This window comes from Mobula birostris, chromosome 30 (genome assembly GCF_030028105.1).
Source record: "Mobula birostris isolate sMobBir1 chromosome 30, sMobBir1.hap1, whole genome shotgun sequence".
Taxonomy (NCBI): domain Eukaryota; kingdom Metazoa; phylum Chordata; class Chondrichthyes; order Myliobatiformes; family Myliobatidae; genus Mobula; species Mobula birostris.
Window position 1 is genome coordinate 5,089,603 of NC_092399.1, and position 12,648 is coordinate 5,102,250.

The window sequence follows — 12,648 nt, forward strand, 5'->3', positions numbered from 1 at the left end:
TCAAACTGCGACCACCTGGCTGCGATGTTCCTTCTAACTTGTAATGACCAGTGTGCACAAAAATCTTGTGCAGTGCAGTTTTTTACCCAGTAACAACAACATGTGCACACCGAATTTTATGTGAAGAGGTATACACTTAACAGCTAGCAAAATACTATCAATAAGAGTTTTGATCTCCTCTGGGTTTGATTACTTTCACTCTCGTTCATCTGCACTCTCAAAAAACATATGCAGCAGGCTTGTAGCGGGTAATGAAGGATTTTCTCACTGGTGCTTTTACACACCGTCCATATGTGATTTGCTTGCTAAATTACTCTTTAAAAAGTCAAGTTTCCAAATATCACTCCACTTCTACCCACTTGCAAATTCTCCAGCAACTCTTACATTGCAACAATACATACAGGTAACACCAGTTTCTGTATTGTACATAAATATTTCTCGTAGCTGCACGTTCCTGACCTCATGAGCTTTCGATGTATCAGTTTCTACTGTTTAATTAAGCCATTCCACTTTAAATGAACTAGCAGTCCTTTGGCGCTTCACGCCCTTTGCGTCTTCGGAATTCAACATAGGGAATCAATAATTTCTTCAATTAAAAACGGTATAAATAAGCCAGTTCTAAAATCTGCAGACAAATCATCACAAACTCCACGTTGTCAACACCGTTTGCATCAGAAACTGCAAAAGGAAATGTGATTGTGGACAATCATGAAATATACTTAACATGCCAATGAGGTGGAGGGTGACAACCTTTTGTGCACAGTTTAAATTCCTTTGTGTGCTAGTAGCAAAGGATGTGTGCACGCACACCTCAGAGATAACATTGATTGGGTGCTATTCTGCCCCAGCAGCAAATCAGTTACAACATAGACACAGCACCCTCTAGTGATGACACACATACACTGCAAAATTTGCACCAAGTTTGCAATTAAATTATTTGTTTATTTATTGAGATACGACACAAAATAGGCCCTTCCGGCCCTTTGAGCCACGCTGCCCAGCAATCCCCCGATTTAATCCCAGCCTAATCATGAAATAATTCACAACGTCCAGTTGGCCTACCAGATGGTGCATCTTTGGACCGTCAGAGGAAACCCACGCAATCACGGGGAGAATGTACAAACTCCTTGCAGACAGTGGCAAGAGTCCACCTACCTCAGATCCTAGACTACAAGATAATCATATTGCTCTTCTGCGGTTGCTAACAGAACATGTTTTAGACATTGCTCATGATGGTTCCAAAGGAATCACGAAAGCTTAACAAGTGCTAAGGGAGTATATAGTGCAGTTCCCAGGAAGAGGGTGTTAGGGCATATTCTGGAGTTGGGGCATATAGCAAAATATTAACTTTCAATAGCAACCAATCTTCAGACCTGAACGTGGATTGTCGATTAAGTTTAAAATGCAGCCAGGACAATGATCATAGAGTCAGAGTGTCATAGAGAAGTGCAACACAGAAACAGGCTATTCTGCCCATCTAGCCCATGCCGAAACCATTTAAACTGCCTACTCCCATCGACCTGCACTGGGACCATAGCCCTCCGTATCCCTACCATCCATGGACCTATCCAAACTTCTCTTAAACATTGAAATCAGGCCCACATACAGCACCTGTGCTGGCAGCTCATTCCACACTCTCATGATGCTCTGAATGAAGAGATTTCCCATCATGTACCCCTTAAACTTTTCATCTTTCACCCCTAACCCATGACCTCTAGTTGTAGTAACACCCAACCTCAGTGGGAAAAAAATTGTTTGTATTTACCCTATTGATACCCCGCATAATTTTGTATACCTCTCTCAAATCTCACCTCAATCTTCTTACATTCTAAATTAGACAGTCCTAACCTATTTAATCATTCCTATAACTCAGGTCCTCCAGACCCAGCAACATCCTGGTGAACGCTTCCTGCAATTTTTCCATCTTGCTTATATCTTTCCTGTAGGTAGGTGACTAAAATTGCACACAATACTCCAAATTAGGCTTCACCAGCATCTTATAAATTCAACATAACATCCCATCTCCTGTACTCAATGACTTAAGAAGGCCAATGTGACAACAGTTTTCCTTACAATCCTATTTACCTGTGATGCCACTTTCAATTGATTATGTACAGTACCTGTATTCCCAGATCCCGCTGTTCTCCCGTACTCTTCAGTGTCCTACCGCTCACTGTTTAAGACCTACCCTGGTTGGTCCTAGCGAAGTCCAAAACCTCACACTTGTCTCCATCAAATTACATCTGCCAATTTTCCAGCAGATGCAGATTCCTCTGCAAGGCATGATAGCCTTCCTCACTGACCATACACCCCCAATCTTGGTGTCATCTGCAAAATTTGCTGATCTTGTTTACCATATTATCATCCAGATCATAAGACCATAAGACAAAGGAGCAGAAGTCAGCCATTCGGCCCATTGAGTCTGCTCCGCCATTTTATCATGAGCTGATCCATTCTCCCATTTAGTCCCACTCCCCCGCCTTCTCACCATAACCTTTGATGCCCTGGCTACTCAGATAAGATACCTATCAATCTCTGCCTTAAATACACCCAATGACTTGGCCTCCTCTGCCGCCCATGGCAACAAATTCCATAGATTCACCAACCTCTGGCTAAAAAAATTTCTTTGCATCTCTGTTCTGAATGGGCGCCCTTCAATCCTTAAGTCACGCCCCCTCGTACTAGACTCCCCCATCATGGGAAACAACCTTGCCACATCCACTCTGTCCATGTCTTTCAACATTTGAAATGTTTCTATGAGGTCTCCCCTCATTCTTCTAAACTCCGAGGAATACAGTCCAAGAGTGGACAAACGTTCCTCATATGTTAACCTTCTCATTCCCGGAATCATTCTCGTGAATCTTCTCTGTACCCTCTCCAACGTCAGCACATCCTTTCTTAAATAAGGAGCCCAAAACTGCCCAGAGTACTCCAGGTGAGGTCTCACCAGCACCTTATAGAGGCTCAACATCACATCCCTGCTCCTATACTCTATTCCTCTAGAAATGAATGCCAACATTGCATTCGCCTTCTTTACTACTGACTCAACCTGGAGGTTAACTTTAAGGGTATCCTGTATGAGGACTCCCAAGTCCCGTTGCATCTCAGAACTTTGAATTCTCTCCCCATTTAAATAATAGTCTACCTGTTTATTTCTTCTGCCAAAGTGCATAACCATACACTTTCCAACATTGTATTTCATTTGCCATTTCTTTGCCCATTCTTCCAATCTATTGATCATTGATACAGATGACAAGCAACAACGGACCCAGCACCAATCCCTGTGGCACTCCACTAGTCACAGGCCTCCAGTCAGAGAGGTGACCCTCCACTACCACTCTCTGGCTTCTCCCGCAAAGCCGATGTCTAATCCAATTCAAAGTTCAAAGTTCAAAGTAAAGTTTAATATCAGAGTACATATATATTTGACCATATACAACCCTGAGATTCTTTTTCTGCAGACATACTTAGCAAATCAATAGAACAGTAGTTGTAAACTGTAAACATCAGGAACCAATAACTTTCAACAAACTGTGCAAATGCAGATATAAATAAATAGCGATAAATAACGAGCATGAAATAACGATATGCAGTCCTTAACTGAGTGTGGTTATTCCCTTTTGTTCAATAGCCTGATGGTTGAGGAGTAGTAACTATTCCCATATCTGCAAATGTGAATCCTAAGACACTTGTACCTCCAGCAGTGAGAGCCTGGGTGATGAGGATCTTCAACGATGGATGCTATTTTTCTGCAGCAACGTTTCATGTGGATGTGCTCAGTGGTTGGAAGGGTTTTACCCGTGATGTACTGGGCTGATTTTCTGCCCATACCAGGCCGTAATGCAGCCAGTCAGCACACTTTCCACCACACATCTATAGAAGTTTGCCAGGTTTTTGATGACATGCCGAACCTCCAATGACTCCTGAGGAAGTAGAGACACTGTCGTGCTTTCTTCGCAATTATAGTTATATGATGAGTCCAGGACAGGTCCTTTGAGATACTGACATCCAGGAATTTAAAGTTATGGACCCACTCCAGCTCTGATCCTCCAATGATTACTGGCTCATGGACCTCTGGTGTCCCACTCTTGAAGTTTACTATCAGTTCCTTAGTCTTATTGATATTGAGTGAGAGGTTGTTGTTATTACATCACTCAGCTGAAATTTCAATCTCCCTCCTGTATGCTGATTCATTACCACAACGACGGTGTCATCAGCAAACTTGTATATGGTATTGGAGCTGTACTTAGCCACACAATTAGAGGCATCCGTTAGTCTTGCGAGACCATGGATCTGCCCCTGGAAAGTCTTCACTCTCCAGGGCGTAGGCCTGGGCAAGGTTGTATGGAAGACCAGCAGTTGCCCGTGCTGCAAGTCTCCCCTCTCCACGCCACCGATGTTGTCCAAAGGAAGGGCATCAGGACCCATACAGCTTGGCACCAGTGTTGTCGCAGAGCAATGTGTGATTAAGTGCCTTGCTCAAGGACACAACACGTTGCCTCGGCTGGGGCTCAAACTCACGACCTTCAGGTCACTAGTCCAATGCCTTAACCACTTGGCCACGTGCCCTATAGCCACACAGTTATAGGTGTAAAGCAAGTAGAGCAGGGGACTAGGCACACATCCCTGTGGTGCACCTGTGCTGAAGGAGGTTGTAGAGGAGATGTTTTTTCCAATCCAAACTGACTGGGGTGTGCAAGTGAGGAAATCCAGGATCCAGGATTCAATTACACAGGGGGTATTGAGGCCCAAATTTTGGTTTACTGATTAATTTTGAGGGGATGGTGTGTGGTGATATCACGTGTCACATGTAAGAACGTGATTGGACAGAGTTCGGAGCATGAGCAGAAATGACAGAATGATCTAGAAACCTGTATGGTGAAAATGTGGTTGCTGTTGCTGTTGTAAATAAAAGTTCTAGTTTTAATTCTTCTAGAATATGATTTGTTCTTAGTAACCCACGGTAGGTATAAAGAACACAACATGATGTCAGAAGTCGGTCTGGAAGAATAGTACGTTTCGCTAACATGGGAGAAACAAAGATAGTTGAAATAAAAAGCACAAACTTTTTTGTTGTTTGCTCACAGCTTTAAAAATAGAAGTTTTTCAACCCCCATCAATGCCTTAGCTGACTGGAAACGTAGCGGAAAACTGGAAAAGATTTAAACAGCGTTTTGAAATTTATTTATTGGTGATCGGAGCGATGAAAAGGAGTAAACGAAAGCTGCAATTCTACTCCACGTAATAGGGGATGAGGCAATTGAGGTATATAACCATTTTACTTTTGAAAATGGAGATAATTTGAATCTAAAGGTGATAATTGACAAATTTGACGCATTTTGTATACCGAAGCATAATGTGACGTATGAGCGCTATAAGTTTTTCAAATGTTGGCAGAGACCTAGTTAAACGATTGATCAATTTGTTACGAAGCTGAGAAACCACAGTAAAAGATGCCAGTTTGCAGAGCTGACAGACTCTCTCATTAAAGACAGAATTGTTTGCGGCATTCTGGATAATGGTCTGAGAGAAAGACTGTTAGAACAAGATTTGAATTTGGAAAAAGCTGTGGCACTCTGCAAAACTTCTGAGACCATGATGTCACAGGCTAAAGACCTTTTTATCGAGAATGGCTGCATAGACTCTGTAAACCGTGAACATATTAGAAAAAATAACGCAGCGACAACGAAACCGACAGAGAGCAAGACGCCATCTGAAAGAAAAAAAACTTTGTGATCGCTGTGGGTGGCAACATCATCTGAAAAAGTGTCTAGCGTGTTGGAAAATGTGCAACACCTGCGGTAAGAGTAATCATTTTTCACGCTGTTGCAGAAGTAGAAGGGAAATAAAACACGTAAATGCAGTGCTTGAAAATGAATGTGAGGTGTTTTATATAGATGTGCTTTCTGAAAACAAGCAAAGTAAGAATGACTGGACTGTGCCATTGCAAGTTAACCAAAACATATCCTGTTTAAATTGGATACTGGAGTACACGTAAATGTTCTTGCAGAATCGGAGTTTAATGCATTAAAGCCTAGACCAAAGTTACATCAGACAAATATAAAAGTGACTTGGTATTCAGGTGCAGACATTCCAGTTAAAGGAACATGTGTGGCAAAAGTATCACACAAAAATATGGTGCATACGCTTTCATTTGTGGTCATGCCAAAAAATGTAGAGTAAATACTGGGTTTATCTGCCTGTGAGAGACTGAATTTGGTGAAAAGAGTCTTAGTCCTGGATAGTGACACAGAGTCAGAATACACAGAATAGTACAGCACAGTACAGGCCCTTCGGCCCACAATGTTGTGCTGACCCTTAAACCCTGCCTCCCATAACCCCCCCCCACCCTAAGTTCCTCCATTTACTTGTCTAGTACTAGTCTCTTAAATTTCACTAGTGAATCTGCTTCCCCTACTGACTCAGGCAGTGCATTCCACGCACCAACCACTCTCTGAGTAAAAAACTTTCCTCTAATATCCCCCTTGAACTTCCCACCCCTTATCTTAAGTCATGTCCTCTTGTACTGAGCAGTGGTGCCCTGGGGAAGAGGCACAGGCTATCCACTCTACCTATTCCTCTTATTATCTTGTACACCTCTATCATGTCTCCTCTCGTCCTCCTTCTCTCCAGAGAGTAAAGCCCTGGTTCCCTTAATCTCTGATCATAATGCATACTCTCTAAACCAGGCAGCATTCTGGTAAATCTCCTCTGCACCCTTTCCAATGCTTCCACATCCTTCCTATAGTGAGGCGACCAGAACTGGACACAGTACTCCAAGTGTGGCCTAACCAGAGTTTTATAGAGCTGCATCATTACATCGCGACTCTTAAACTTTATCCCCCGACTTATGAAAGCTAACACCCCATAAGCTTTCTTAACTACCCCATCCACCTGTGAGGCAACTTTCAGGGATCTGTGGACATGTACCCCCCGATCCATCTGCTCCTCCACACTACCAAGTATCCTGCCATTTACTTTGTACTCTGCCTTGGAGTTTGTCCTTCCAAAGTTTACCACCTCACACTTCTTTGGGTTGAACTCCATCTGCCACTTCTCAGCCCACTTCTGCATCCTATCAATGTCTCTCTGCAATCTTTGACAATCCTCTACACTATCCACAACACCACCAACCTTTGTGTCGTCTGCAAACTTGCCAACCCACGCTTCTACCCCCCACATCCAGGTCATTAATAAAAATCACGAAAAGTAGAGGTCCCAGAACTGATCTTTGTGGGACACCACTAGTCACAACCTTCCAATCTGAATGTACTCCCTCCACCACAACCCTCTGCCTTCTGCAGACAAGCCAATTCTGAATCCACGTGGCCAAACTTCCCCGGATCCCATGCCTTCTGACTTTCTGAATACAGTGACTTGATGAAAGAGTATGAAGTCATACAGAGACCAAACTTGCCGGTACAGTACAATACAGATCTGAAGCCAAAGAGTGACAAGAATCAGGATCCAATTGAAGAAGTGAAAGCACAAGTGAAGGAATTGAAAAATGTTATTGAAATGATGAAGTCTCAGCATAAAAAAGAGATTACACAGTTAATGAATGAGTTGTGATTTCTTCTCAAAAACCTCAAAAAAGAACCAACTTCAGAGTTTCAGTTAACCGATGCAGACCAGACAACACAAGAAAATAACAATGAACCACGAGAACTGTGTGAACCACTTAGAAGGTCTACTCATGTTCGTAACCCCCCAGAGAGACTGATAGAGACATGTTAAATTACGTATTTGTTCTGATCGATGTTGCTAATTGTTTTGCTTTTTAAGGAAAGGAAGATGTGGTGATATCATGTATCACGTGTAAGAACGTGATTGGACAGAGTTCGGAGCATGCGCAGAAATGACAGAATGATCTAGAAACCGTATTTTGAAAACATGGTTGCTGTTTGCTGTTGTAAATAAAAGTTCTAGTTTTAACTCTTCCAGAATATGGCTTGTTCTTAGTAACCCACGGTACGTATTAGATTATGAGGACACGCGGTCCTCTTTTATTGTCATTTAGTAATACATGCATTAAGAAATGATACAATATTCCTCCAGTGTGATATCACAGAAACACAGGACAGACCAAGACTGAAAAACTAACAAAAACCACATAATTATAACGTATAGTTACAACAGTGCAACAATACCATAACTTGATGACACAGCAAAAGAGTTCAAAGTCTCTCGAAAGTCCCACATCTCACGCAAACGGGAGAAGGAAGAAAACTCTCCCTGCCATGCCCGACCACAGTCCAACTCTGAGTCGTCCGAAAACCTTGAGCTCCGATCAGCCCTCTGATGCCGAGTACCGAGCACCGAGCATCATCTCTGCTGAATGCTTCGACCCCAGCCTCGGTAGCCAGCAGCAGGCAAAGCCGGGGATTTTGGGGCCTTCCCTCTGGAGATTCTCGATCGCACAGTAGCAGCGGCAGTAAACCGGGTATTTCAGAAATTTCTCCAGATGTTCCCCTGTGCCTTCTCACATCTGTCTCCATCAAATCTGGATTGTCCACGGCCCCTATTTAACGGATACAATATCATTTCACTGGAGAGCTGCATGCGCTATGTCATGCCACCATCTTCTCCTCCCGCCGTATTGATATTGAGTGAGAGGTTGTTGTTGTTTTGACACCACTCAGCCGAGCTTTCAATCTCCCTCCTGTATGCTGATTCCTCACCACCTTTGATACAGCCCACAACAATGGTGTCATCAGCAAACTTGTATATGGTTTTGGATCTGTACTTAGCCACACAGTTATAGGTGTAAAGCAAGCAGAGCAGGGGTCCAAGTACACATCACCGTGGTGCAACTGTGCTGAAGGAGATTGTAGAGATGTTTTTTCCAATCCAAACTGACTGGGGTGTACAAGTGAGGAAATCCAGGATCCAGGATCCAATTGCACAGGGGCTATTGAGGCCCAAATCTTGGTTTACTGATTAATTTTGAGGGGTTGATGGTATTAAACATTGAGCTGCAATCAATAAAGAGCATCCTGATGTATGCATTGTTGCTGTCCAGATACTCCAGGGTTGTATGAAGAGCCAATGAGATGGCATCTGCTGTAAGCCTGGTGTTTCAGTAGGCAAATTGGAGCGGATCCAAGTCACCATTCAGACAGGAGCTGATGTGCTTCAACACCAGATTCAGGAACAGTTATTGCCCCCCAACCTTCAGGCTTTCAAACAAAACTTCACTCAACTTCACTTGCCCCATCATTGAAATGTTCCAACAACCTATGGACACACTTTCACAGTCTCTTCATCTCATGTTCTCAATATTTATTGTTTTTTTAAAAATTTATTATTATTTTTTTTTTCCTTTTTTATTTGCATACCTTAGTTTGTTGTCTTTTGCACACTGGTTGAACACCCAAGTTGGTGAGGTCTTCCATTGATTCTATTATGGTTATTATTCTATTAGGGATTTATTGAATATGCCCACAAAAAAATTAATCTTAGCCAGGCCCAGGAGCAAGCCCCACAGTAGGTGCTCCAAGGGACCACCCCCCCACCGTTGTACTTGGCACCCACCACAGTCCTTGCTCACTCATCAAACCAGCGGCCTCAACCTGGTGCCCCCAGCTTTCACAGCCCCTGTCTGAAGTTTACCTTGCTGCCTGTCGTGTTTAGTTTCTGCTCTCTCTTGCTTTGTGGTCCCCCATGGCTCATTATTTTGCCATCCATCAGTAAGAGTATCATTTAGTACTAAATCGTCTCTGTCGCTCTACTTTTGGGTCAAGCCTCCTCTACATTTCCTGACAGACCCTGTTTTTTCTTTTGCAGAATGCACAGCAAAAAGTGAGGACGGGCAATCAATGAGCCACCATCCAATGCCGATCACTTTGGCAAGTTTGCACTTTACACAGGTTTCACAAATCACAAAATCACACCAGCAGTGCAGCGGAGGTTTTCACACAAATGCAGAGTAAAGTCACCAGCTGAAGGGAAATCGGGGAAACAAGAACTTTATTGTTTTTTGAAGGAAAAGTGGGATTGGTGACAGTGACATCATGAGGAAATCTGCAGATGCTGGAATTTCAAGCAACGCACATAAAAGTTGCTGGTGAATGCAGCTGGCCAGGCAGTATCTCTAGGAAGAGGCACAGTCGACGTTTCGGGCCGAGACCCTTTGTCCTGACAAAGGATCTCAGTCTGAGACGTCGACTGTACCTCTTCCTAGAGATGCTGCCTGGCCTACTGCGTTCACCAGCAACTTTGATGTGTGTTGGTGACAGTGACACTTGTTTGTTCCCTATCTATACCATTAGGTAAATAATCAATATTTACATGTGCCTGACATCATGCAAGGCAATGCAGAGAAGGTATAGATTTCAAGAAGATTCCAAGGATGTTCCAAGCAGAAGGTATAGATTTCAAGGAGATTCCAAGAAGGTTCCAACAAGAAGGTATAGATTTCGAGGAGATTCCAAGGAGTCTTTGTCCATCCTAACCTAGGAAACGTGGCAGGCAATTCAAACATTCACAATAAATTACCTGTGAATAGCTAGACAATAATGAACACAAGAAAGTCTGCAGATGCTGGAAATCCAAAGCGATGCACACAAAATGCTGGAGGAACTCAGTAGATCGGGCAGCGTCTCTGGAAAAGAATAAGCAGTCACCGTTTCGGGCCAATGACCTGGCTTCTACAGCCGCCTGTAGCAACAAACTCCACAGAAATATCATTGCATGTATCTCATTAAGGCATGAGGAAAGCCGAGGTAGTTGGCCAGCTGTGGCTAACAAGGGAAGGAAAAGAATAATGTTGTTAAAAAGAGGCATAAAACTGAGAATGTTGAACGTTCAAAATGGAAGTGCTATGTTTTGTACTTCAAAATATTAAATTAACTCAAGGGAACACAGGGGAGTCCGGAATGCTGGTCTAGCTTCACCTTTACTTCAAGCGAATCGTACTTGTATCACGTGATGGCGTGATCATGTACGCAATTAACGTATTTATACATTTAACCTGTGATAAATTATTTAAACAAAGATGCTTAATCAACCCATATATACACACAAGATTACTCAAATATTACTGAAATATTAAGTACACAACAGAAAGGAAAGAGAAAAGAAAGCCAAATTTGAGAATAGATTAATGGAAATCATACAAATACACTGTGACAGTTTGTATAATTGATGTTAAATGGAAATGATTAGGTAAAGTTCACATGGCTCCTTTACAGACTGAAACAGGATCCCAAATTACATCGGGATTAAGAAAATGCTAAAGAAATTAAACAAAGATTTTTTTGTGCCTTCGTGGAAGGAGGAACAGAAAATCTCCCACAAACAAAATCACCAATCTACAGCAAATGAGGAGCTCAAAGGAATTGACACTAGTTTAAAAAAATGCAAGAGAAATTAACCCAGTATCTGATTGCAAACAAGAGAAAATCTGCAGATTCTGGAATCTGCAATCCTGCCAAAGGGTTTCGGTCCAAAGCGTTGACTGTGGTTTTTTCCATGGATGGTGCCTGGCCTGCTGAGTTCCTTCAGCATTGTGTGTGTGTGTGTGTGTGTGTGTGTGTGTGTGTGTGTGTGTGTGTGTGTGTGTGTGTGTGTGTGTAACCCAGTATCAGATCTGTTTCTGTAAGTAAGTTTTTATGTGGCTAATCTAAGGTGACCCCAACAACACTGGTTATGTGGGAACCAGGGAACAGTAATAATTTAATTGAAAGCCATGGGAAACTGGTTACTAATTTTTTTAAATTGGGAGTGATTAGTGACTGGCACACATGTTGTCACATATCAGCCCAAGTAATTGCAATCAATAGCCCATCTATTGTGTACTTTGGCATCTAGCTCTCTGTCTTTAGAATTTTTCAGAATATCTGTGCCAACAGAGATGTTTGAACGTTCACAAACAAGAGAAAATCTACAGATGCTGCAAGTCCAAGCAACACACCAAATTGCTGGAGGAACTCAGCAGGCCAGGCAGCATCTGTGGAAAAGAGTGCAGTCGACATTTCAGGCCGAGATCCTTCGGCAGGACTGGAGGAAAAAAGCTAAAGAGTACATTTAAAAGGTGGGGGGGGGGGACAGAAACACAAGGTGATAGGAGGAACCTGAAGGGGGAGGAAGTAAAGAGCTGGGAGGTTGATTGGTGAAGGAGATACAGGGCTGGAGTAGGGGGAATCTGATAGGAGAGAGTAGAAGGCCATGGAAGAAAGAAAAGGGAAGGAGCTCCAGAGGGAGGTGATAGGCAGGTAAGGAGATCAGGTGCGAGAGAGAAACAGGAATGGGGAATGGTGAGGGGGAAGGGCATTACCAGAAGTTTGAGAAATCAATGTTCATGCCATCAGGTTGGAGGATAACCAGATAGCTTATAAGGTGTTGTTCTTCCGACCTGAGTGTGGCCTCATCACAACAGTAGAGGAGGCCATGGACTGACAGGTTGGAATGGGAGTAGGAATTTGAATTAAAATGGGTGGTCACTGCGAGATCCTGCTTTATCTGGTGGATGGAGCATACGTGATCAGCGAGGTGGTCTCCCGATCTGCTTCGGGTCTCACTGATATCCAGGAGGCCACACTGGGAGCACCAGACGCAGTAGATGACCCCCACAGACTCATAGGTGAAGTGTCATCTCACCTGGAAGGACTGTTTGGGGCCCTGAGTGGTACTGAGGAAGGAGGTGCA